Here is a 25414-nt window from a genome sequence, read left to right as displayed (position 1 = left end):
ATTTCAGAAAATATGACAATGATCATTTTATCATCATCCAGCTACACTGATAATTCGAAATTCTCATGTATATAATCCAAAACAATGTCAGATAAGTTATTGAAAATTTAAAAGAACTTCAGTGATAGTAATATGGAGATTTTTCACTTAATCAGGAGATTGAAATCTCAACTTTAAATGAATATCTTATTCGTGGCTAATAGCTATATATTTGTAACTTCTAAAGAGCAGAGTTAACTTTGAATTAATGATGTAGCCATACTAATACTGTGCTATATTGTGAATCTTTCCTATAATAATTAATATTTGTATCAGGGTGTAAGGTATGTTCAGGGAGGACTGGTACCTCTGGTGTGATGGCTGCCGAGTCCTTTTCAGGGATGCTTTCCATCTTTGGGGTCCACCTGTTCCACCCAACTCTCACCTTTGGCTCCAAGAAGCTGTGGCATGCACAGTGGCCACACCCCGGTAAACTTTCAGCAGACAGGTTGAACCAGGTTGAGGATAACAAAAGGGTCTCAAACCAAATTGGTGATTGGGGGGGTATCTACCCCAAGCATGTGAACACTTCCCGTGGTGGAATGGATGGATGAGAATAATTTGTTCCAAAGGCCTTGAAGGTGGCTGAAGCAGGTGCTGTGGATTGCTTAGACCTTGGTTGGATATAGAAGACACCAGGGTCATCCACTGCATCGTGAGCCATCACCAGTTGTCTTGACTGTGTCCTTCCACTAGACTGTGATGACTCTGGAGGAGAGAGTGAGGCCAATAACTTCGTGCAACTCTGCCTCACTTAAACCCAGTTTACACATGAATCAAAAGACATCACCCATACCATTTTACCATTATACCTATCTCAAAATCCTGTGGTGACAAACAAGTGACGAAGAAGCAGGTGTGGATACGTTTGAAGTTGTAGTCACAATCCTACACACAGGCCCAGACCATAGGGTAGTTTCTCACTGGAAACAGCAGTGGGATTAGGCAGCCACCTGAGTGTCTGAGCAGCCTTTTAAGGATCGCGCTGCTCACCTCCTGGTGTGAGGAAGGGGCTAGAAAAGGTGCTCTAAAAATTGTCTGCTTACCCAACCCTGGCCTGATTACTGCAGTAGGCAGGGAATCTCATTCTGCAGTAGAAACACAAAGAAATGTACAAAAACGTCTGCAAAGACAATTACACTCACCACTGCTACATGGAATGTGTGCACACTTATAGACAACACAAAATCCAGTAGACTTGAAAGATGAACAGTTCTTGTTACAAGGGAACTTAGCAGGCATCACATTCAAATAGCAGCCTTGAGTGAAACAAGGCTGGCCGATGAAGGCCAGCTTACTGAAGTCTGAACTGGATACACATTTTTCTGGAGTGGCTGCAGTGAAAGGGAGCACCATGAAGCTGGTGTAGGTTTTGCAATCAAAACTAATCTAGTCAACAAGCTTGTATGCCCACTAAAAGGAGTGAACAACTGGCTCATGATAATGTGATTGCCCTTGCAGGAAAATGTCACACCACCACCATCAGTGCCTATGCTCCCACCATGATGAACCCTGATGGGGTCAAAGAAAAATTTTATGAAAACCTGGAGGCCCTTATAATCAATGTGCCAAAAAAGGACAAGCTTATAATTTGGGGTGACTTTAATGTTAGAGTAGGCTGAGACTACCAGAGTTGGCAGGGAGTCCTTGGGAGGACTGGGGTTGGAAACAGCAACAGCAATGGTCACTTACTACTGAAGACTTGTGCATCTTATGATCTTCTCAACACTAACACTGTCTTCTGTTTACCTAAACACAATAAAACTTCATGGATGCCCCCTCGAAGAAAACATTGGCATTTAATAGATTATGTGATTGTAAGGAGAAGAGACAGATAGGATGTGAGAATGATGAAGGCAATGTGGGGTGCAGAGTGCTGGTCTGATCATAGATTTATCCTTTCTAAGCTAAACATTTGCATTCAGCAAAAGCGGTGCCCCCAAAGCAAAATAACTCCCAGAAGAATTAATATCAACAAATTAGAGCTCTTCTCTGAGCTGGAACAGTTTGTTGCTAACTGGGAGGAAAAGTTGAGCCAACACACCCAGTTGGCAACAGTGGAGCAGAAAAGGAGTGGGCAGCTTTCAGAGATCTGGTGTATTCAATACTGCATTTGCTCATCTGGATCAGAACACTTGCAAACACCAAGACTGATTTGACGAAAATGATGGGGAAATTCAGAAGCTGCTAAATGAAAAACAGGAGCTTCACAGAATCTATCAGCAGGATAGCTCATCCATCTCTAAGAAGGTAGCATCCGTCAAAAGTAAAGTACAAGCAAAGCTTAGAAGGATGTAGGATTCTTGGTACAGAAAGAAGGCAGATGAAATTCAGTTTTATGCTGATAGTAATAATCTAAAGTGCTTTTATATTGCCCTGAAGGCTATTTATGGGCCAAAGATCTATGGTGCATCTCAACTACTCAGTGCTGATGGAGCCACATTGATTGGTGATAAGGACATGACCCTGGAGAGATGGACTGAACACTTCCATAGTGTTCTCAACAGACCATCATCAATCAATTCTGAAGCCATTGACCATTTACCTCAAGTTGAAGTCAATCCCTCCCTAGTTGAAGCTCCAACTGAAGAAGAGGTTTTCAATGCCATTAGTCTCCTTTCATGCGGCAAAGTACCCGGTGCTGATTCTATTCCAACTGAGATTTACAAGGTAGAGGGTCCATTGCTCATACAAAAGCTGATGGAAATTTCCCAGGTTATGTGGCAAGAGGAGGTTATCCCCCAGGAGTTCAAGGATGCTTCCATTGTCCATCTCTATAAAGGAAATAGATTGTCCTGTGACAATCACAGTGGGGTCTCTCTGTTAGTCATTTCTGGCAAGATTCTTGCCAGAATCCTCCTTAATAGGTTGATCCTTCACCTGGAAGGCGGTCATCTACCTGAGAGACAGTGTGGCTTCAGAAAGGGCTGAGGAAGAGTCAACATGGTGTTTGCTGCCTGAAAACTCCAGGAGAAATGCCAGAAGCAGAACAAAGTTGTATACAACTTTTGTAGATCTGACCATGGCCTTTGATACTGTTAGTCATGAGGGCTTATGGAGAATTCCGTCAAAATTTGGTTGCTTGGAAAAGTTCATCAGCATTGTATATCAATTTCATGACAGCATGCTTGCCTGGGTTCTAGATACTGGACAATGCTCTTGTGTCTTCCCAGTCACCAATGTAGTGAAACAAGGCTGTGTGCTCACTCCCATGCTTTTTAGCATGATGTTTGCAGCCATGTTGTCAAATGCTTTTAATGAGGATGAACACAGCATCAAGGTCAGCTACTGCACTGATGGTAGATTATTCAGCTTGAAAAGGCTACAAGCCAAGACCAAAGTGAAGGGAGTGTTGGTGCATGATTTTATGTTTGCAGATGATTACACACTCAATGCAGCCTCTGAAGCTGAGATGCGACAAAATATGGATCAGTTCTCGGCTGCTTATGCTAATTTTGGCCTAACAATTAACACCAAGAAAACACAGGTGCTCCATCAGCCACCACCACACCATTCATATGTGGAACCATCAGTTACAGCAAATGGAGTTTTCAATGCTGTGGATAAGTTCACTTAGCTTGGTAGTATACTTTCCAGGGATGTACACATTGATAATGAGGTTGATGCATGCATTGCCAGAGCTAGCTGGGCTGTTCCGAAGGAAAGTATGGGAGAGAAGAGGTATTAGACTGACTACCAAACTGAAGGTCTACAAAGCTGTGGTGCTGACCTCGTTGTATGCCTGTGAAACCTGAACAGTCTACCAGTGCCATGCCAGGAAACTGAATGGCTTTCACTTGAATTGTCTTAGGAAGATTCTGAAGATCACCTGGCAGGATAAGGTACAAGACACTGAGGTCCTTACTCAACTAAACTGCCAAGCATCCAAACTCTGCTTCAGAGAGCCCAATTCCCATGGGCAGGCCATGTTGTTTGAATGCAAAACACATGCTTGCCAAAAATCTAGTTTATGGAGAACTCACATAGGGCAAGAGTTCACATGGTGGTGAGAAGAAGTAATACAAAGACATTCTCAAGGTCTCTCTCAAGAACTTTTGGAATTGATTATGTGACATGGGAGACATTGGTACAAGGCCACTCAGCATGGTGTTCCCATGTCAGAGAAGGTGCTGTGTTCTATGAGCAAAGCAGAATTGAAACGGCTCAAAGGAAATGCAATGTGCACAAGTTTGGAGTGTCCACCCCAAATGTTCACACAGACTATTTGTGCCCGACCTGTGGGAGGGCATTCTGAGATCATATTGACCTGATCAGCCACAGTCTGACACATTGAATCTTGACTGAAGCATAGTGATGTCCTTCAGAAAGGAAGGACAACAACCAAGCAATCAGCCAACCAACCAATATTTGCATGGCTGTTTAGTCTGCTTTTCATGTAATATTCAAGACTGAGCTAAAATCCCATCCTCTGAAGGCCTTTCCTGGTCTCTCCCCCCATTCTTTTCCTTCTAAGATTACCTCCCATTTATACCAAATGAATATATGTGTATTCGTAGTTATTTGCATATTGTCTCCTTATTGGAATGTGAGCTCCTTGAGAGTAGGAACTTTGTTTTTGCCCTATTAAGGTCTTTGCTTAAAAAATTTTTGTTGACCGACTAGTGAGATCCAATGTTGATAAAAATTATGAACAGCCTGATGGTTAAAAGATTTTGTGAAGGTTTTTTTTTTAATTATATAAGAGATGGGAGAGTCCTGCAAGGGAAAAATAATGAATACAGAATCAAAATTTGCTACAAAGAAATGGAAATTATTAACTCATCAACTATGTTTAAAGCTTTTAATTTGTTTCTGAGATTTAATATAAAATGTAATTTTGAAAGAGTATAGGTAAAAATAACTGCTACGGCAATTTTATTCATTCATTAATTTGAGAAAAATGAGACCTGAAAGTACTTGGGGTGGGGAGATTAGTGAGGTGTTTTTTTTTTTAAGGAAAAATATTCAAGCTGTTAAACTTATAGGAGTAAAAAGTCAAGAAATCTTTAGTCTTTGGGATTTTCATATCTTCTTATTTGTACTTCTACATGATATGTATTATATTAATATATGCTAGGTCACATATGCCTCAAAAAATGGGGATAGCAGACCTTCTAATAAATGGCACACAAAGACACACAATGAAAATTCTATCCTGGATTCTAATTTCAACTCTAGGAGCCCAGACCCAGTCTGGTCACATCCACCTACTGAGGAGGTTGCAACAACACATTTGTTTTTGGAAGGAAGGGACCTAAGTCGGAAATGCGGAAATAAAGACTCAGTTAAAGTTAAAAACTCCAGGATTGTGTGGCGATGAGTTTAAATATGTGTGTATGTATATATATATGTATATATACATATATATATATGTATATATGTATATGTATATGTATATGTATATGTATATGTATATATATACATATATATATATGTATATATGTATATATATATACATATATATGTATGCATGTATATATATATACTATATATAAGGTATATATGTGTGCATATCTTTTCTCCACTATCTCCAGCGAAAGGCAGCTACGTGGTGCAGTGTACTTAAACTCAGGAACACTGAATTCAAATACAATTTCAGACACTTAGCAGCTTTGTGACAGTGGGGAAATCACTTAACTTCTCCGCGCATGTCTCCCTATGTGTAAAATGAGAGTAATAATAGCAGATATCTCACAGTGTTGTTTCAAGGACCAAATGAAATAGCACGTGAAAAGTGCTTTGCAAACCTTAAAAAGGGCTATATAAATGCCGTTATTATTAATAATGTAGTGATAGTGGACTATGGAAACTTAAAAGCCGTGATAGGGGTAAGAAGCGTCAGATTGGGGCGGATAAAAGACGCAGGGAAAGAAAAAATGGAAATGGGACGAAACGGAAGGTCCCGGACAAATTTTTTAGCTGAAAATCTATTCAGCGGCCCAAGAGCTTCAGTGCGGCCTAAAAAATAGAGCAGTTTCCCAACTCTACCGCTAGGGGACGCTGCCCCTCGACCGCGGGGTGTCCCACCTCGCCCCGCCCCTTGCCTTTTACTTCCTTCCCATATGCCTCCAATTGGGGGCGCTCGCTAAAGAGTCCCCACGGTACGCCTGCGCGGACAGAAGTCTCCTGTTGCCAGGACTCTCGAAGCCGAGGGCGGGGTGGCGGGGGAGGGGGGGAGTGTCGAAAGGTCCCGGCCCTGGGCGAAAATCGGCTTGACGCGCATCCCGCGTGGCGGCCATCTTTAGCCCCTGGTCAAGGCAGTCAGCTGAGTGAGGTCTAGGGGGCCAAGACGAGTAGCTGCGCAAGCGCACCCGGGAAACTTGCAGGTAGCTTTCCATCTGACTAGCAAGTGAGGCGGTGCCCCCGCCGTCGCCGTCGCCGCCGTTGTCGTCGCAGTCGCCGGAAGTTTGGGGTTTCCGCGCCTTGGAAGAGCCGTATTCGGAGCACCAGCAGCCGCCGCCGCGCCCGGGGCTCGCTCGCGGTACCCGGATGTGAGGTGACTCGCCGGCTCCCGTTGGAAGCTCGGCCGAGGATGAAGAAGGTGCGCGTCCTTTCCTCCCGAACTCCCTCCCCCGGGCCCCGCACGAGCGCCCGGCGCTGCCCCTCCTTCGCGTCCCCACGGTCGCTCCTCTCTCGTCCGGCCGCGCACCGGCTCCTCGCGCCTGTCTCCCGGGGTGGTGGGGGAGCGGGGCCGCCCCTGCCGCTGAGGTAGCAGCCTCCCGTCCCCCGGTGCTGCCGACGCGGCTGCTTCACCTGCTGCTGTCTTCATGGGCAAGAGCGGGCCCGGGACTAGGGGCTGAGCCTCGGGCCGGACGGGGGCGACCCCTACTTGTCTCGGGGCCCCTGGCCGGAGGACCAAGACTGACTCGTTCCCCGGCTCTCTCTCCGTCTCCGCCCCTCGTTTTTTCCCGCGGTGTTGGACTGTAGCCCAGCCAAACGCCGGGGTATCGGGGCCCGCGTCCCCGGGACCCGGGGAGGCCTTTGCTTGTTTGCGGGTCATGCTTTCCGGCTTAGCCGGGATGGGACAGCGGGGGGATTAGTGAGCCCGGGAGAGCCAGGCCAAGGTCACGGGGCTGCCTGGGAGGGAGGATGTGGGAGAGGGGCTACAGCGCTCCTCAGCCCCAGCCCTCCTACCTGGAAATTGGGGGCAGCCCTGATGAATGGAGGGGTGGTCACACTTTAGAGGGGGTGGAAGAGGTTTTCACCTCCACCCCTCCATTAGCCCTAAGGAATGGCAGTTTTGAGAACCATGCCGCTGACCAATGCATACAGAGTCTCCTTTGGAACTTAAAGTTAAAAAGCTTGGATGAGAAACTAGTTTTCTGGCATTCTGATTAGATTATTTTGAGGCTGAATTGGATATCTTGAGTAACATCTCTCAGCAATATTTGATTGCAGCACTTGGCATCTAAATGGTATCTGTGTGGCTGATTGGCAACAGTTTTCCTTAATAACTGCTAGTCGTGCAGAAAGTATGTAAAGAACATTTTTTCAAAAGACAAAATGGGAAGGAGGTGTACTTGGCTGGTAGTTGGTATTATAGGTATTTTTTTGCTCCTGTACTTAAAAACTGGGGGAGAGAGTAGAGAAATTAGAATTCTGGTTATCTCCCTGCCTTACATTTGAAGACTCAACCTTTCAATTAAATATTCTTGACTGGGCTTCTGTGCCATTGAAATTAGGAGTGGGAATAGAACTGGAAATGTTTGCAGGTGCCAGATTAGGAATTGAGACTAGGAACTGAACCATCGCTTCTCAGGAGTATAAAACAAGGCCATGTTAGCTATTAAAAATAAGCTATATTTCTTTTTTTGAGAATTAGAATAAGGAGAATATACTCTTCAACATTCTCAACAACCAAGGGCCCTTTCCCCTTCCCCTCATTGTAGTCTTCCCTTTATCATAACTTTCCAGTGTTCCTAAGGTATTTTGGAAGAAGATAATATTGTGCCAGGCAGACATTATGCATAATGTCAATTCAGTTCACATCTGCAGTTTTGGAAAAGCCATTTTGCTGGTCAGAGTTTACTTCCACTTATAAATGCACTGATCAGCCAGTTAGTGTTTATTAAGTGCCTACTATGTACCAAGCACTTGTCTAAATTCTAAAGTTAAATAAATTTAATTATAGAGAAATTTGTGTGTAGTTGTTTCTCTATGTTTTAGATTTGTATGTTAAATGTGTTAAAATTTGTTTTGAATATGCAAAAACATTTTTAATGAAGTAGTCTTAAGTGAACCAGAAATAGTTACCATGGCTATGCCTACTTTGGAGGTTAGGAAAACTTCCTAAGAGGAATTATTGTGTGCTTTCATGGACATATATAATATTGAGTACATGTACTGAATGCCTCTTTAGATTTGGAATGGTTCTTAGTAGTCAGCTAGTCATTTACCTCATTTTACAAAGAATAACTTAGGACCAGAGAAGAGATGTTCCTTGCTCAAGGTTAGTAACACCTGATTCCAATGCTCAGATCTTCTGACCAGCACTCTTAACGTCTTGCTGTCTCTTAGTTTGCATATTCCAAATGGTCATACTCTTTGTAATTTTCTGAGTGACATTTGGTAGAATACCAAATCCAAATAAGGAGCCAGGCTGCAATCCTCAGAGTTAAAATTTAAAGAGAAGTCTCTAAAATCCATTGAGTGGGTAGCAGTAGGGCCATTGATAAATACTGGGAACATTCTGTTTTGGAATTGTCCCTGGCATTTTTCAGTAAGTTCTGTGGTCTAGGTTTCCTAGACTTGTTTGTTATTCCTCATTTCTCTGCAATGCTGTGGATTTAAATTGATACGGGTAAGAAAAGAAGGAAAATGTCACTGGTTGTAATGACTGTAAAAGGGAAGGATAATTAGCGAATTTATGAATCAAGGTCATAAATAAGAGTTAAGACATTTTACACAGAAAGGTTGTCATTTATGTTAGATTACATGAGACTTCATTCCTTCATTCTGTCATTGTGTCGAAATAATGAGATTAGGTCCCTTGTAAGAAACATGTTATAATTACATGTTATAATTCACCAACAGGCACTGATGACTGGAGAGTAGGCGAAATCAAGGTAACAAATGCTTAGAGTTGTCAAGATGTTAATCTGTCTTCCTTTTCTTATTCTATGAAGGACATTGGTTCTAGACCTTGAAATATATACATTCTCCATACATATGACAGTCTAATTAACATCTGGATCTTGGAAGCATCAGGAAATTCATTATTTGTGTCCCTTTTATATTCTATACTTATCACTGATTCTTTGATCTAAAGTCTGATGACATCTTTAGACTTATTAATGGAGACTTATTAAAGTTGGGAGATCCAGTTATGCTCTTTTTCTGAGTCTAATTTTGTTTTTGTTTTCTGTAAAATGGTGGTATGGAGCTGATCCATTACTGTGTTTGTCTTGGACAGATAACTACAAATGGACAGTGACCTGGACCCAGAATAGAGTGGGAGAACTGACTTGATTGCCTTTGGGAAATTGCAGTCCTTTTAATAACCACAAGCATCTCATTGATATAAAAGCTTATCTTTTGAAGTCAATATTTTTTTTTTCCATTTCAATGTGAGTCAGGGAATGCCATAGTCTCTGAAAAATTAATGTTGTATATCACCCAAAGGGCACTGGAGAGGTACATGGTAGGGAATGAGTAGGCTTCAGCATACTACCAGTGAAGGTAGCATAAGGATGTATGCAGAGTTGAGTGCTTATTCTCTTTTAGTATCCAGGAAAAGTAGAGTGATCTAGAGGACCCCCAAGCACCCCCCCATCCCTCTTGGTTGACACTCCCCCCCCCAAGTGGGAGATTTATTGAGATGGACAGAAGTAACATACAAGATAAGAGGGTTGATCGGATATGTTGTGAACTGAATCATTGGAAACCACCAAATGAAATCACATCAAAGTGTGATCTAAAATGGTGATAACTTGTAGTGTCTACCTCACAGAGTTGTTGTAAGTAACAGATCAGTTTAATCAAATCAGCTTAAGTAATGTGTATCAGTGTGGTGTGCTTGAATTTCACAAGTATGTGTAATGTATTGAAGTGTGAATTTCTGGATGTCTTAGTCATAAATGCATTTCTTTGATTCATTTACTGCTTGTTGACTGACTGAGGGCTTGCTTGTGTTTTAAAAGGCCGTACTAATGGGTAGCGAAGTCAGGGTGTGAGGAGTGTTAGTTAGGCTAACATGGAAATATGCCCTTGCTCTCTATTGACTTTAAGCTTGTCATATAAACACATCCTCCATTACAGTCTTTCTTAGGGTTTTAGAAGAGTTATGTGACTTTCACTAGTTCACATAACTGTCCCTGTTTCCTTACATTTTGAACTTTAGTTGGCTAGTAATATAATTCATGTTTCTGTAATGTATGGTTGTACAAAGAATTTGTCTGATAACTCTGAGGTAGATGAGTAAGTAGTACTAATATCTGCCTTACTCTAACTTTCTGAGGGGCAAAAATTCTCAGAGCAGTCAGGTGATTTGCTTATGGTCATAAATGATAACAAATATAATTTTTAATGAAGCAAGTATTTGAATTTTGAGCTTTTTAGTTGTACATATAAAATGTGAGGGTGAGGTCTTTAAACAAAAATTGCATTATTTGAGCCAGAGTGAGAAACTTAAAATATTTTTATGCAGGTAATTAATTCAGTCTTAAATTTCCTGTTGGTTGGAACTGAAAAAAAAGAAAGACAACATTCCTGCTGTTTCAATTTCCAAATGATTTCCCAATTTTAAATGACTTTATTCATGTACCAACAGCTTATTTATTATTCACTATTCATTCAAGTGGAGACTTGGTGTAACTGTTTAAAATTTTATGAGCAAATGTACCCTCTTTGTCTGACTATAGGCTGCACTTTTTTCTCCAAATCCGTCTGGGATGCACTCAGATTTCATGCTAGAGAATCAGTGTTATTTTTCAAGTTTGTACCTACTAAGTGAAGAAAAGTAATTTCAAAGTAATATAGAGCAATTTCAACACTATGAGAGCACCGACAACTGGGATGATTCCTGCCTCGTGTAAGAGACAGCACCTGAGTGTTGATAAGCAGATGAGAACTGTGGAGCTACTTTGAGGAGAGATGGATTCAATTGACTTCACTTTGTGTCCTCAGAATCTGATTTTGTGTGCTTTTCAACATCTTGTGCTGACTTCCCTTATAGAATTTTAGGCCATGAGATCTTAATTATCTCTTTTCTGAACCGTTTGAAATCTGCATTACCAAAGATTGTACTTGACTTTCTTACTGTCCTCTTTTATGAATTCTAAGATGGAATGCTCACTTTGCCCACAAAATTTCCACTTGGAAAAAAAGTGCCCAGGAAAAAGCCAAACAGAGTCTGTGAATTCAAGGGGGAATGTGTGGGTGTGTGGGTGTACATGGCAACTCTGACAGTATCACATGTGTTATGTAGCTACTGAAATTATCAATGTTATGTTGGTGTTTACAAGGGAAACTAATAGCGCTATTAATGTGATCCTTTGCATGGATTAGACCATTTTTGGAGTGTTCTATATGTTTTTGTTCACACAGTGTCATCCCAACAATGAGTGCCTTCACGGACAATTGGAACACACCTAGAAATGGCAATGTGAAAATTCTAGAAATCATATCAGTGAAGGAGTGTTTTGAAAGAACTGGTGTTTGGCTCAGAGAAAAGGTCTGAGGACTTGATAGACATCTTTTACTATTGTGGAAGAGTGTTCTCAATCTATTAAATAACTATGACTTACTCCGCTCCAGATCAGCTACACACTGAGGTAGTCATACCCTTAATCTTGTCGTTACCGACACTTATTTCCTTTATCTGATAGCAATTTCTTGTTGTTCCATATTTTCCCGTGCCTTGCTTAGTTAGCTCTGTTCTTTGTCTTTTCTGTGACAGCCAATCCTTCCATTCCTCAGTTTCCTTTTCAGAAATTTTAATTTAAAAAATTTACAAAAATCAATTTTTCCCTGCCTTTTCATTCCATTGGGAAAAACAAGAAAAGCAAAATCCTCTAAAAATTTCGAATTATCAAACAGAATAAATTCCTTCTTTGGCCATGACCAAAAAATAAATGTCTCATTCTACACCCTGAGTCCATTCATCATCTCTCTCAGGAGTTAATAACATGCCTCATCATTGGACCTCATTAAGTTCATCAGAGTTCTTAAGTCTTTCGTAATACCTTTTTTTAAGGGTTGTTATTGTATGAATTGTTCTCTTGGTTCAGTTCACTCTGCCTTAGTTCGTACAAGTCTTCCCAGATTATGATCCCTTTCATAATTTCTTTTGGTACCATCATTATACCATATCTGTTTTATTGTGGTGTATTATTATTCTTATCTTGATGGGTACCCTTGAGTTGTCATTTCTTTGCTTCTACTAAAAGAGGAGGTATAAATATTTTTGTATATATGTCCATCCCTTAGTCCTTGTCCATGCCATCACCCTGCAGTGGTGACACTTTCCTCTTTGCCCTATCTCAACTCCTTGGTGAATCAGTTCAACTCTAGTTTGTCCTCTGCACTTGAATCCCTTGCCTCCTTGTTGTCAGTCATGCCTTTCCAAACCCCAACTTGAACTACTCCTACCATCTGACTGATGTTGCTGCATGGAGCTGGAGAATATCATAGAACTATACAAATTTATGTTACGTAATCTCATCTGAGCCCTCACTGCAAATCCTTTCACATTCTGTAAATGATTCAGTATCCTTATCACCATAGCAGCCATTCCAAAACTTTTCATTCTTCTTCAAGTCTGTCATACCACCCATCTTAGCTGAAGACCTCGCTTCCAAAAACTGAGGCCATTTGCTAAGAACTCTTTCTCCCATCTTCCTTTCTCGCAATACTCAGATATATTCCTTCACTGTCTTTTCCTTTACCCCTATCTGTATGAAAAAGGCGGTCGTTCTTCCTGCTAAGGCAAGCAAACCCCTTTGCTTGTACTCTTGCTCTTTTCTCTTATCAGATTGCCCTCACTACCATCCCTACTCTCTCTCTCACATCTTCTTTCTCTACCAATATGCTGATTCCTTTTATTCCTATAAACACGGCCATATCTCCTTCATCATTAAAAAACCTTCATTTGATTAAGTCACCTCTGTTAGCAATATCTCTTATTTTCTCTTTTCCTCTCCCTGCTGAGCTGTTTGAGAAGGCTGTCTTATCTCAAATGCCTCCACTTCTTACCTTCTCAATGGATTCTAGACCCTCTGCAATCTCATTTCTGGCATCATTGTTTCAACTCAAACTACTCTCTTCAAAGTTATCAATCTACTGGCTTTTTTCTTTATCTTCATCTTTCTTGACATCTGTGTAGCCTTTGACACTATCAATCATCTTTTCCTCATGGATGCTCTCATTTTTAGGCTTTTTTTTTTTTTTGGTGGCATAGTTCTCTCCTGGTTCTCCTCCTATTTATCTCAATACTTCTTCCTAGTCTCCTTTGCTATGTCTTCAACCAAGTCAGATCTTCTAAAGCTCTTATCTCAGACCCTATTCTCTTTTCTTTCTCTACCAAAGTTTCTTAACCTGGGATCTGTGATCTCTTTTTAAAAATCTATTTTGATAACTATTTTACAATTAGTTTCTTTTGTAATCCTTTGTATTTTATCTTGTACTTTTTGTCTTATTTTACTTTTAATTTTTTTTAATGGGACAATCTGCTTTATTACACACAGTAGTGTGTAATAGTAAGGCAGTGTATAGTAAGGCAGTGTATCTGTTTAGAGGAGTCTGATACAGTCGCTCCTGAGGTACTGTCTATTGTCCTTCCCTGAATTCACCCCCATCCCCCCCCAAAAAAAGCAAAACCAAAAACACCTCATCACCCTTACCTCCCCATTACTTAAAGAAAAAAACTTGTTACATTTGAATTCAAAGTTTTTTCCCTTTCAGCCCCACACTGGAAAAGGCCAACATTTCACACACACATACACACGCAGATATGTGAAACTACACAACACATACTTACATATATTGGTTCTTTGGGAGTGGATAGCATCTTCCTTCATAGGTCCTTTGTAGTTGATTTGAATATTCACATAACTCACAATAGCTAAGTCATTCACATTTGCTCTTGAAACAGTATTGCTGTTACTGCATACAACATTCTCTTTGTTCTACCGATTTCACTCTTCATTATTTCATGTAAGTCTTTTCATGTTTTCCTAAAATCAACCTGCTCATTTCTTTCTGATACAACTTGTTCAACCATTCCCCAACTGATGCACATCACTTCATTTTCCATATAGCAACAAAGAGAGCTGCTATAAATATTTTAGAACATATATCTTTTTCCTTTTTCCCTAATCACCTTGGAAAACAGACCTAATAGTAGAATTGCAGGGTCAAAGAGTATATACAGTTTTATAACTCTTTGGGCATGGTTCCAGATTGCTCTCCAAAATGACTGAATTGGTTCATAGTTCCGCTAATAGTGTATTAGTGTCCCAGTTTTTTGACATCCTCTCCAACATGTGTCATTTTCACCTTCTATCACTTTAGCCAGTCTGATAGGTGTGAGATATCTCTAAGTTGTTTTTATTTGCATTTCTCTATCAGTAGTGATTCAGAGCATTTTTTCATATAACTGTATGTATATATAGAACTTTGATTTCTTTCTCCAAAAACTGTCTTTTTATATCCCTTGACTATTTATCCATTGGGGAATAACTCCTAATTTTTTTTAAATAATATTTTATTTTTTCCACTTATATATAAAAACAGTTTTTAACATTCTCTTCTAAAATTTTTGAGTGCTGAATTCTCTCACTTCATTCCCTCTCCCTTCTCTAGAATGGCAACCAATTTGATCTAGATTATATATATGCAGTCATGTAAAACGTATTTCCATGTTAGTCATATTGTGAAAGAAAACACAGACCAAAAAAACCTAACAATAACACACACAAATAAAGTGAAAAATAGTATGCTTCAATCTGCATTCAGATTCCATCAGTTCTTTCTCTGGAAGAGTATAGCATTTTTCATCATGAATCCTTTGGAATTTGGATCATTGTTTTGCTGAGAATAGATAATTCATTCATAGTTAATCATCGTACAGTATTGATGTTATTGTGTGCAGTGTTCTGGTTCTCCTCACTTCACTTGGTGTCAGTTTATATAATTGTCTTTCCAGCTTTTTCTGAACGCTTCATTTCTTATAACGGTAGTACTTCAGTACAATTATAGACCACAACTTGTTCAACCATTCCCCACTTGATGGGTATTCCATCAATTTCCAAGTCTTTGCCACTACAAAAAGAGCTGTTATAAATATCTTTATACAAATAAGTCCTTTTCCTTTCCTTTTTCTGGTGGTGGTGGTGGGGTGTCCTTGGGATACAGATCTAGTAATGGTTTTGCTGGGTTAAGGGGAACACACAGATTTATAGCTCTTGAGGCATAGTTCAAAATTGATCTCCAAACTGGCTGGATCAGTTCACAACTCCACCAACTGTGGAATGACTCATATACTTACAAATTTGAGAAAGTTCTCTATATATTTGAGATAATGGGGCCTTTGTCCAAGAAGCTATTAATTTTTTTGCCCAGTTTTTTGCTTTCCTTCTAACGTTGGCTACATTGGTTTTGTACAAAAACTTGTAAATGTCATGTAATCAAAATGACCCATTTTACATCTCACAATGCTTATTTTATACCTTTTAAAACATTGTTCTGTGAAAGGAGTACATAGGTTTCAACAGACTACTATTGGGGTTTGTGATACAAAAACAGTAAAGAATTCCTACTCTGTACAATCTTGTTTGGTGATTTCCTCAGCTCCCATGGGTGCAACTCTTATCTCTACGCAGATGATTCCCATGGGTATTTATAAGCTCTCTTGAGTTCACATCTTGTATCACCAACTACCTCTTGGGCATCTTAAATTTGATATTACATAGGTATCTCAAACTCAACATGGCTAAAACAACTTGTCATCTTTCCCCCAAACCATGCTTTTTCCAACTTTTCTGTTACTATCTCAATACCAACATCCTCTCAGTCACACAGTCTCAGTGTCATCCTCTACTTTTCATTATTATCCCACATATCCCATCTATTGTCATTTCTACCTTCACGGTGTCTCTCCTCTTTGTCCCTTTCTTTCCATTCACAAAACCACCTCAACATGTCATGCCTGAATCTCATGTATTAGCTTTCTAATTGTTCTTTCTGTCTCCAATCTGTCTTCACCTATCCTGCCAAAGTGATTTTACTGAAGTGCAATTCTGACCATGTCATTTCCCTACTCAGTAAACTCTTGTAGCTCCCAGTAGCTTATAGAATAAAATATAAAATCCTGTGTTTGGCATTTAAATTAAATGCATTCCAGTCCTGTTAAACTTGAACTCCCTCCATATACTCTGCAATCCAGCTACACTGGTTTTAACACCCCCACCCCATCAGTCTGTAAGCATTCAATAAGTGCCTACTATGTGCCAGGGACTGCTAAACACTTGGGATACAAAAAGAGACAAAAAACAGTCCTTGCCCTCAAGGAGCTTACAATCTAATGGGAGAGATAACGAGCAAACACGTATATACAAAACAAATTATATATAGGATAAATAAGAAATAATTAAGAGAGGGAAGGCATTAAGGGCTAGGGAAAGCTTGTTGCAGGGGGTAGGATTTTTGTTTGGACTTAAAAGGATGCCAGGGAGATCGGTAGGCAGAGCGAGGAGGGAGAACATTCCAGTCCTAGGGGACTGCCAGAGAAAATGCAGGGAACTAAGACTTGCAGTGGCTTCTTCCACCTCACCTTCACACTTGTAGCTTTCCTGTCTTCCTTCAAAGATTCAGTTCAAATCCCACCTTGTAGAGGCCTTTCTTCTCCCTTCCCTCTCTCTTCATGCACTGCCTTCCCTTTGAAATTGCCTTCCATTTACACTGGATTAATCTTGTGTGTATATTTAATTTTCTCCCCCTGTAGAGTAGGGACTGTGTTTTTGACTTTTTTTTTATCCCCAGTTGCAGAGCACAATGCCTGGCCTATGGCAAGCATTTAATAAATTCTTGTTGATACAGCATGCTTATTCTATCTTAATCTTAGAGAACAAAATTCAGATTAATGGATAGAAGTTACAGGGTGTAGATGTTCCGTAATTTAAAGAAAAGCTCCCCAATAAGTAAAGCAGTTTAAAAAACCCTAGAATAGTTTGCCTTGTTTTAGGAAACAAGCTGCCCTCTCTGGAGATTTTGAAGTGTAAAGGGGATGTTGTGCAGAAGATGCTTTCAGGGTTGACCTAGATCAGACCTGTCTAAAACACAGGCCATGTGCCCCCATGTGGGACCCTTGTGTCCGCCACAAGCCAGAAATCTACAAAATGCTTTAGTTAAAGCATTTATGTCAATTTCCATGCCTGTAGTAAACACAGGTGGGCCACAAGCACTTAGGACAGCCTTGACCTTAATAATCTTTGAAGTATCTTCTGATTCTAAGATTCTTTGAATCATGGATTTTATATTTCATTTGATAGTATTTGCAAATTTTTTTTCTATATAAATAACTTGAACAGGGGAAATGTTTCCATGTGGTAGAAATTAGTCTTTCTATTTTATTCACATGAAAAAGAAAAAGATACGTACTTTAGTGACATGCTTGTGTTTAAAAATAATAAACTATAACATTCATATTTAGCAATCACATCCTGTGAGGTTTTTTTGAGTTGGAATTTTTAAAATTTATTTAATATTTTTAGTTTTCAGCATTGATTTCCACAAGATTTTGAATTACAAATTTTCTCCCCATTTCTACCCTCCCCCCCACTCCAAGATGGCATATATTCTGATTGCCCCATTCCCCAGTCAGTCCTCCTTTCTGTCACCCCACTCCCCCTGCCATCCCCTTTTCCCTTACTTTCTTGTAGGGCAAGATAGATTTCTATGCCCCATTGCTTGTATATCTTATTTCCCAGTTGCATGCAAAAACAACTTTTTTTTTGAACATCTGCCTTTAAAACTTTGAGTTCCAAATTCTCTCCCCTCTTCCCTCCCCACCCACCCTCCCTAAGAAGGCAAGCAATTCAACATCGGCCACATGTATATCATTATGCAAAACCCTTCCACAATACTCACGTTGTGAAAGACTGTATTTTGCTCCCTGCTATCCTGTCCCCTTTTATTCAGTTTTCTCCCTTGACCCTGTCCGTTTTCAAAAGTGTTTGCTTTTGATTACCTCCTCCCCCATTTGCCCTCCCTTCTATCATCCCCCCTTTTTTATCCCCTTCCTCTTTCCTGTAGGGTAAGATACCCAATTGAGTGTGTTTGTTATTCTCTCCTCAAGTCATATCTGATGACAGCAAGATTCACTCATTGCCCCTCACTTGCCTCCTCTTCCCTTCCAACAGAAATGCTTTTTCTTGCCACTTTTGTGTGAGATGATTTACCCCATTCTATCTCTCCCTTTCTCCCTCTCTCAATATGTTCCTCTCTCATCCCTTAATTTGCTTTTATTTTATTTAGATATCATCCCTTCATATTCAACTCATCCTGTACCCTCTGTCTGTCTCTCTGTCTCTCTCTCTCTCTCTCTTCATATATATATATATATATATATATATATATATATATATATATATATGTACGTATATTCCCTTCAGCTACCCTAATACTGAGGTCTCATGAATTACACACATCATCTCTCCATGTAGGAATGTAAACAAAACAGTTCAACTTTAGTAAGTTCCTTATGATTTCTCTTTCTTGTTTACCTTTTCATGCTTCTCTTGATTCTTGTGTTTGAAAGTCAGATTTTCTATTCAGCTCTGGTCTTTTCACTGAGAAAGCTTGAAAGTCCTCTATTTTATTGAAAATCCATATTTTGCCTGGGCGCATTGTACTCAGTTTTGCTGGGTAGGTGATTCTTGGTTTTAATCCTAGCTCCATTAACCTCCAGAATATCATATTCTAAGCCCTTCGGTCCCTTAATGTAGAAACTGCTAGATCTTGTGTTATCTTGATTGTGTTTCCACAATACTCAGATTGTTTCTTTCTGGCTGCTTGCAGTATTTTCTCCTTGATCTGGGTGTTCTGGAATTTGGTGACAATATTCCTGGGAGTTTTCTTTTTGGGATCTTTTTGAGGAGGCGATCTGTGGATTCTTTCCGTTTCTATTTTACCCTCTGGCTGTGGAATATCATGGCAGTTCTCCTTGATAATTTCTTGAAAGATGATATCTAGGCTCTTTTTTTGATCATGGCTTTCAGGTAGTCCAATGATTTTTAAATGATCTCTCCTGGATCTATTTTCCAGGTCAGTGGTTTTTCCACTGAGATATTTCACATTGTCTTCCATTTTTTCATTCCTTTGGTTCTGTTTTATAATATCTTGATTTCTCATAAAGTCACTAGCTTCCACTTGCTCCAATCTAATTTTTAAGGTAGTATTTTCTTCAGTGGTCTTTTGGATCTCCTTTTCCATTTGGCTAATTCTGCCTTTCAAGGCATTCTTCTCCTCATTGGCTTTTTGGAGCTCTTTTGCCATTTGAGTTAGTCTACTTTTTAAGGTGTTATTTTCTTCAGTATTTTTGGGGTTATCTTGTGAGTTTTAATTATAAACAACTCTATTGTCACACACTTAACCTTCACTTGAGTTGATTATTACTTTAAAAATGCAAACAATTTGAAATTCAATTAGGATTTCAGAAAATATTCTAATGTAGGTAAAATGGTTTTAATATTTTGTTAGGTACACCACATTTTTGATCCACACTGAGCCTTCAGTCAAACCTGAGCCTGGAGTCAAACCTAAACCAACTTTTTCCAACACAAGCTGTTGCTAAACCATGTCTGCATCATCCTATACTTCAATAAAATTTCTGGATTGAAGTAAAGTACTTTGTTTTTTGCCTATTACGTTTTCTCTTAGTTTTGTCCACCGTTTTGGCTTGATGAGATGATTTTAGTCTTGATTTTTTCATTCAACATATATTGCTGCCAAGAGCATGCAGATTTCTAACTGCTCCTCTTAGCTTTGTCTTCTTTCCTGTTTTGATCAGGTTGTCTTCTGTGTCTTCATGCTGGTCATCGATAAAATATTGAGTAGGTCAGAGAAAATGACAAATTCCTGTGGCATATCATTAGAGACCCTCCTGCAGGGTGACATGGCGACATCAACACACTTTCGATAAAATTTTCAGCCAACTGAGTTCAATTCCCCTCACAGTACTTGGATTCAGTCTACATTCTTCCATATTATTCACAAGGATTTCATGAGAAATATTTGAAATGTTGTCACCTAGATAAGGTCATCACATGTTTTGCTTTGTCCTAGAGGATAGAAATAGGAAAAAAGCATGGAAATCAAATAAACAAGCGTTTATTAGTTACCTACAATGTGTCAGGTACTATGGTAATGTTGGATGTTATTGAGAAGTAGCTTTAGTTTTGATGGAAAGAACCATTTTTTAAAAATTAATTTATTTATTTTTAGTTTACAACATTCAGTTCCACAATTTTTGAGTTTTAAGTTTTCTCCTTCCCCCCCCCCCCCAGGACAGTGTGCAATCTGATATAGGCTCTACATATGCATTCAAATTAAACATATTTTCACATTAGTCATGTTGCAAAGAAGAATTATAACCAATGGAATGAACCATGAGGAGGAAGAAACTAAACAAAACATAAAAGAGAGAGAGAGCAAATAGTATACTTTGATCTGCATTCAGACTCTGTAATTCTTTGTGTGGATGTGAATAGCATTTTCCATTGTGAGCCTTTTGGCCTTGTCTTAGAACCTTGCATTGCTGAGAAGAGCCAGGTCTATCAAAGTTAGTCATCTCACAGTGTGGCTGTAACTGTGTACAATGTTCTCCTGGTTCTGCTCCCCCTCAGCATCAGTTCATACAAATCTTTCCAGGTTTTTCTGAAGTCCACCTGCTCATCATTTCTATAGCACGGTAGTGTTCCATTACATTCATATACCACAACTTGTTTAGCCGTTCTTCAATTGATGAGCATCCCCTCAATTTCCAATTCTTTGCCTCTACAGAAAGAGTTGCTATAAATATTTTTGTACATGTGGGTCCTTTTCCCATTTGTATGATCTCTTTGGGATACAGCCCTAGAAGTGGTATTGCTGGGTCAAAGGCTATGCACATTTTTATAGACTTGTGGGCCTAGTTCCAAATTGTTCTCCAAAATGGTTGGATCAGTTCACAACTCTACCAACAATGCGTTAGTGTTCCAATTTTCCCACATCTTCTCCAGCATTTGTAATTTTCTTGTTTTGTCATGTTAGCCAATCTGACAGGTGTGATGTACCTCAGAGTTGTTTTGATTTGCAATTCTCTATTCAATAGTGATTTAGAGCATTTTTTCATATGACTGTAGATATCTTTAATTTCTTCCTCTGAAAACTGCCTGTTCATATCCTTTGACTGTTTATCACTTGGGGAATGACTTGTATTCTTATAAATTTGACTCAGTTCTCTATATATTTTAGAGATGAGGCCTTTATCAGAGACACTGGTTGTAAAAATTCTTTCCCAGTTTTCTGGTTCCCTCCTAATCTTGGTTGCATTGGCTTTGTACAAAAACTTTTCAATTTAATGTTATCAGTTATCCGCTTTGCATTTCTTAATGTTCTTTATCTCATTTGGTCATAGATTCTTCTGTTTTCTGTAAATCTGACAGAAAAACTATTCCTTGCTCTCCCAGTTTGCTTATATCAGCTGTTATATCTAAATCGTGTACCTATTTGGACTTTATTTTGGTATACGGTGTAAGATACTGGTCTGTGCCCAGTTTCTACCATACTATTTTCCCAGCAGTTTTTGTCAGATAGTGAGTTGAAAGAACCACTTAAGCATTAACCTTTTTCAGAGAATGGAATGAAGTTTTTCCAGAGTAGGTTAGAGGGTACTTTCAGAGTAGCAGAGAGTACTCTGCCTTCCTCGGGTCTTTGAGAAAATGATGAATTACCACTTTTCACTGAAAGAAGTTGTTGTAAGAGGGGATTCTTGGATTTTTAGGTATGAACTGGAGCTCTATAAATAGCCTTTTGAGAATATTGCCAGTTCTAGAGTCTGTGTTTCTGAATTCAGATACATTTAATTTATTACCTTTTAGAAAAGAATTCTATTTTCCTTTAAACCTATATGTGAATTTTAAGGTCATATAACTTGAGACAACAAGATTTCAGCCTCTGTCAAGTTAAAGAGCCTTGAGATCTGTTGTTCTCTGGTTTGAGCCAGAATTTGAATTTGCCAGTACAATGAACTCCTCATAATTACTACTGGATGCTAATGATGGTGTCAACTCCATCTTCCTACAACCTTCACCCTTAGGAAAACAGAATCATGTCAACTAGCTTTTGGATCAGAAGTTTAAAATAAATAATAAATGAATTAATTAAAAACATTTCTTTGAGAAGTGCTCCTAGAATGGGGCATTTAAAAATTGCCTATTCTTAATGTAAATTTGGTACTCTAGGTAAATTATGTTATATGAATCTATTACATAGTTTTAGGAGTCTTTTTGCATAAAAACCCTAACCCTTTTTATTTTCCTAAAATAATTCATAATACAACAATTGGATTAGACTGTATTGTGTCTTAGAAATAATTCAGTGCATACTTGAAAACCCTTTTAAATTTAAATGCCTTCCGAGATACCAAATTATTTTTTGGCCTGTCTCAGGAGTTTGGTTAGCTCTTTGTCATCCAATCTAGGGTATGGAATTAGATCTAAAAGCTTTGATTGCCTATGGAATCATTTTAGCATTCTGGAGATCTTGGGGGCGGTGGTGATGGGAGGGTGGGATTTAAGATATTTTTGTCCAGATCCAGACTGGGTTAGACACTACTTTCTGTCGATGTTTGTAGTTGATGTTTGTAGTTTGGCATTTTCTTGGTGAGTTTTTTCCTTGCCGATATCCTTTGTTTAGCAATTGCTTCTATTTTCCATTTTCTTTCATTAACTTGGAGTCACTTAGTAGTTGTTGAAAATAGATGAACCAAAAGCTTATTACTTTTTTCTAAGGCTCAAAATATAAATAAATGTTTCCAAAAGTTTAAAATATGAAATGTTTTTAACAATTTCACTAACTGCTTTGCCTGTGAAAAGTAACAAAGTAACAAAATACTGTATTCATGCTGAATATAGACTATAAAATAAAATTTAGTTTGTACATTTTAGGCATTTAGGTCTGAATTTAGACATCTTAGATCTGAATCTTTTTTTTTGACATTTTTTATGTTTTTAAACTAGATACTTCATATTTTCCCGGGCTTACTTTGTGGAGCTTCCTTTCAGATGTGAGTATTATATGTGTTTATGAGTAAATTTTAGGCTACTTGTTTGAAATCTACATATTGGCTATTGTGTAGCAATACTGAATCAATGTTGATAAAGTAGAGAATATTGTGCAGCTGATAAACTAAAAGGTTTAATTATGATATTCCTCATTAACTTATATATTTCATTATTTTCTTTCTAGGATAAATCATCATTGCGCTATTATATCAATTAGATGTTGGGTGTAGTCAACCTATAGCTTAATTTTTAAAAAAATTATTTTACACAATTCACATTATTTTGCTTTTGTATTCTAGTAAGTCAATGTAAGGTTTAGTATTAGAGCACTTATTACCAATCTAAAAATGTAGTTGACAGTTTTCAGACTAGTCTGCAATGCAGCTCCTGTTAATTTCGATGTATGTATAAATGAACTGAAAGATGATCATTTAGGAAGTTAATTTAAATAGTTATATAATAGTATTGAATCTGTTAAGTCCTCAAATTAGATGAAAAATCCAAGTCCTTAGGCATTTATCAGCTCCCATCTTAATAATTTTTAGAGGAAGGTAGAAAAATAGAAAAGTAGGCTCTTTGGTTCTCTATGGGTAGAGAGTTCTTAGGGAAAATGAAAGAAGTTGTGTCATATATGAAGATATTAGCTAATATATAGCATCAATACAAATGCCATACTGTAGAGAAGAGAGGAGGTTTGTGGATAATCTCTTACTCAGGCGATGAGGGTTGAGGACAGGAAGCATAAATCATCTGGTTTCAGAGAACTGCTGTCATTGCTGCTGAAGAATTTAGGGCAATGCCGGAAACTTTGCAGCAAGACAATTTAAAAATCTTAGGTAAACAATTGACCCTAGAGGTGGGTGGTTACAGCTCATTTAAATAATTGCTGCAATAATTATAATTTGCGATCGATTTTAGCACTGTTTATTATAAAACCTGATGACCACAGAGTATCAAATTAACAAGTGTAGAATTTTAGAGACCATGAGATAGCTCTGCATTGCTTCCTGAACTGTTTGTTACCCTAGGATAAAATACTTTTTCTTTCTAGTTTTTAAAATGATTCTATAGTATCGTGACTTTTCCTGTAGTATTCTCTTTCTGTGTAATTTTTTGATTGGGGGAATGGTCACAGATGAGTTTTGGTAGGTCTGAATTGTGTTTAACAGCTATCTACGGGGATATATAAGGATTCATGATCTAGTTACCAAACAATTTGACTTTCTTCAATGTAACATGCTATACAGAAGAAATGAATGCTATTAAATATTAAATAAATTAGAGAAGATAGCGTACTAAAATGCAGGATGAAATTTATGTAACAGTTTTGATGGATAATTATGGCATTATCCATTTTTCTTTAGTCTAGAAATATTCTAATTTCTAAGCCATTAGATGAGTTAATTTAACCAGAAATATTTAATATAGAACAATGTGCAAGTTAGTGCATCTTCTATTAAATTTCTAGTGGTAATGTAATTATTGAAGCAAATTTCAAATGAACTTTTCCTGCATTTTCCAAAGTTATTCTACCCTTGAAGTCTAGCCTGTGCTAAGTTGGGAACCCTCCAGGGGAAAAAGTGCAGTTCTGTATAAAAATGGGACATTGGGTCTGATTGAAATGTGCTTGTATTTTGTGAGCACAATTATAGTAGACAGTGTCAAGCCAATGGACAATTCAGCCTTAGTTTTTAAGATGGCTTAGTGAATTAATTAAATGAAAATTATTATAAAATATTTTTATGATGGCTTTCTCTTACAGAGTTCATTGATATATATTAATAATATACCCTCTCTCCTGTTTTTTTTAATAGAATTGTTAAAAAAAATTTGAGTATCCAATTTTTAAGAAGTGATCTCCAGTCTTTTTTGAGGTAAGTAGCTAATAATTGTCTTTTCCAGGATGAATTATTTGGTGGTCAGGGTGTCATGTATTACTTATACTACTTTATTGAGATTTTCAAAGAAGAAAAATTCACTTCTTAACAACTCACCACTGAAATAGGATGATTTAACATAATTGTATTAATATTATTCAAATAATTTTGTAATTGTACTTCTATAGGAAGTATATAATTTAGAACTACTAAAACTAATATGAAAAGTAATATTAA

General features: G+C 38.4%; 1 protein-coding gene across 1 annotated transcript in view; it reads left to right on the top strand.

The window, feature by feature from the left end:
• The first annotated feature begins 6361 nt into the window (after positions 1–6361).
• Positions 6362–25414, top strand: part of ESCO1 (establishment of sister chromatid cohesion N-acetyltransferase 1) — a 61904-nt gene continuing 42851 nt past the window's right edge. Inside the window, exons 1-3 of the mRNA XM_036740958.1 lie at positions 6362–6580; positions 23256–23302; positions 25115–25174. The gene's annotated coding sequence lies outside the window, so the exon portion shown is untranslated. The remainder of the gene's footprint in view (positions 6581–23255; positions 23303–25114; positions 25175–25414) is intronic.

Source organism: Trichosurus vulpecula, chromosome 1 (genome assembly GCF_011100635.1).
Source record: "Trichosurus vulpecula isolate mTriVul1 chromosome 1, mTriVul1.pri, whole genome shotgun sequence".
NCBI lineage: Eukaryota > Metazoa > Chordata > Mammalia > Diprotodontia > Phalangeridae > Trichosurus > Trichosurus vulpecula.
This window is presented reverse-complemented; position numbering and strand designations above follow the sequence as displayed.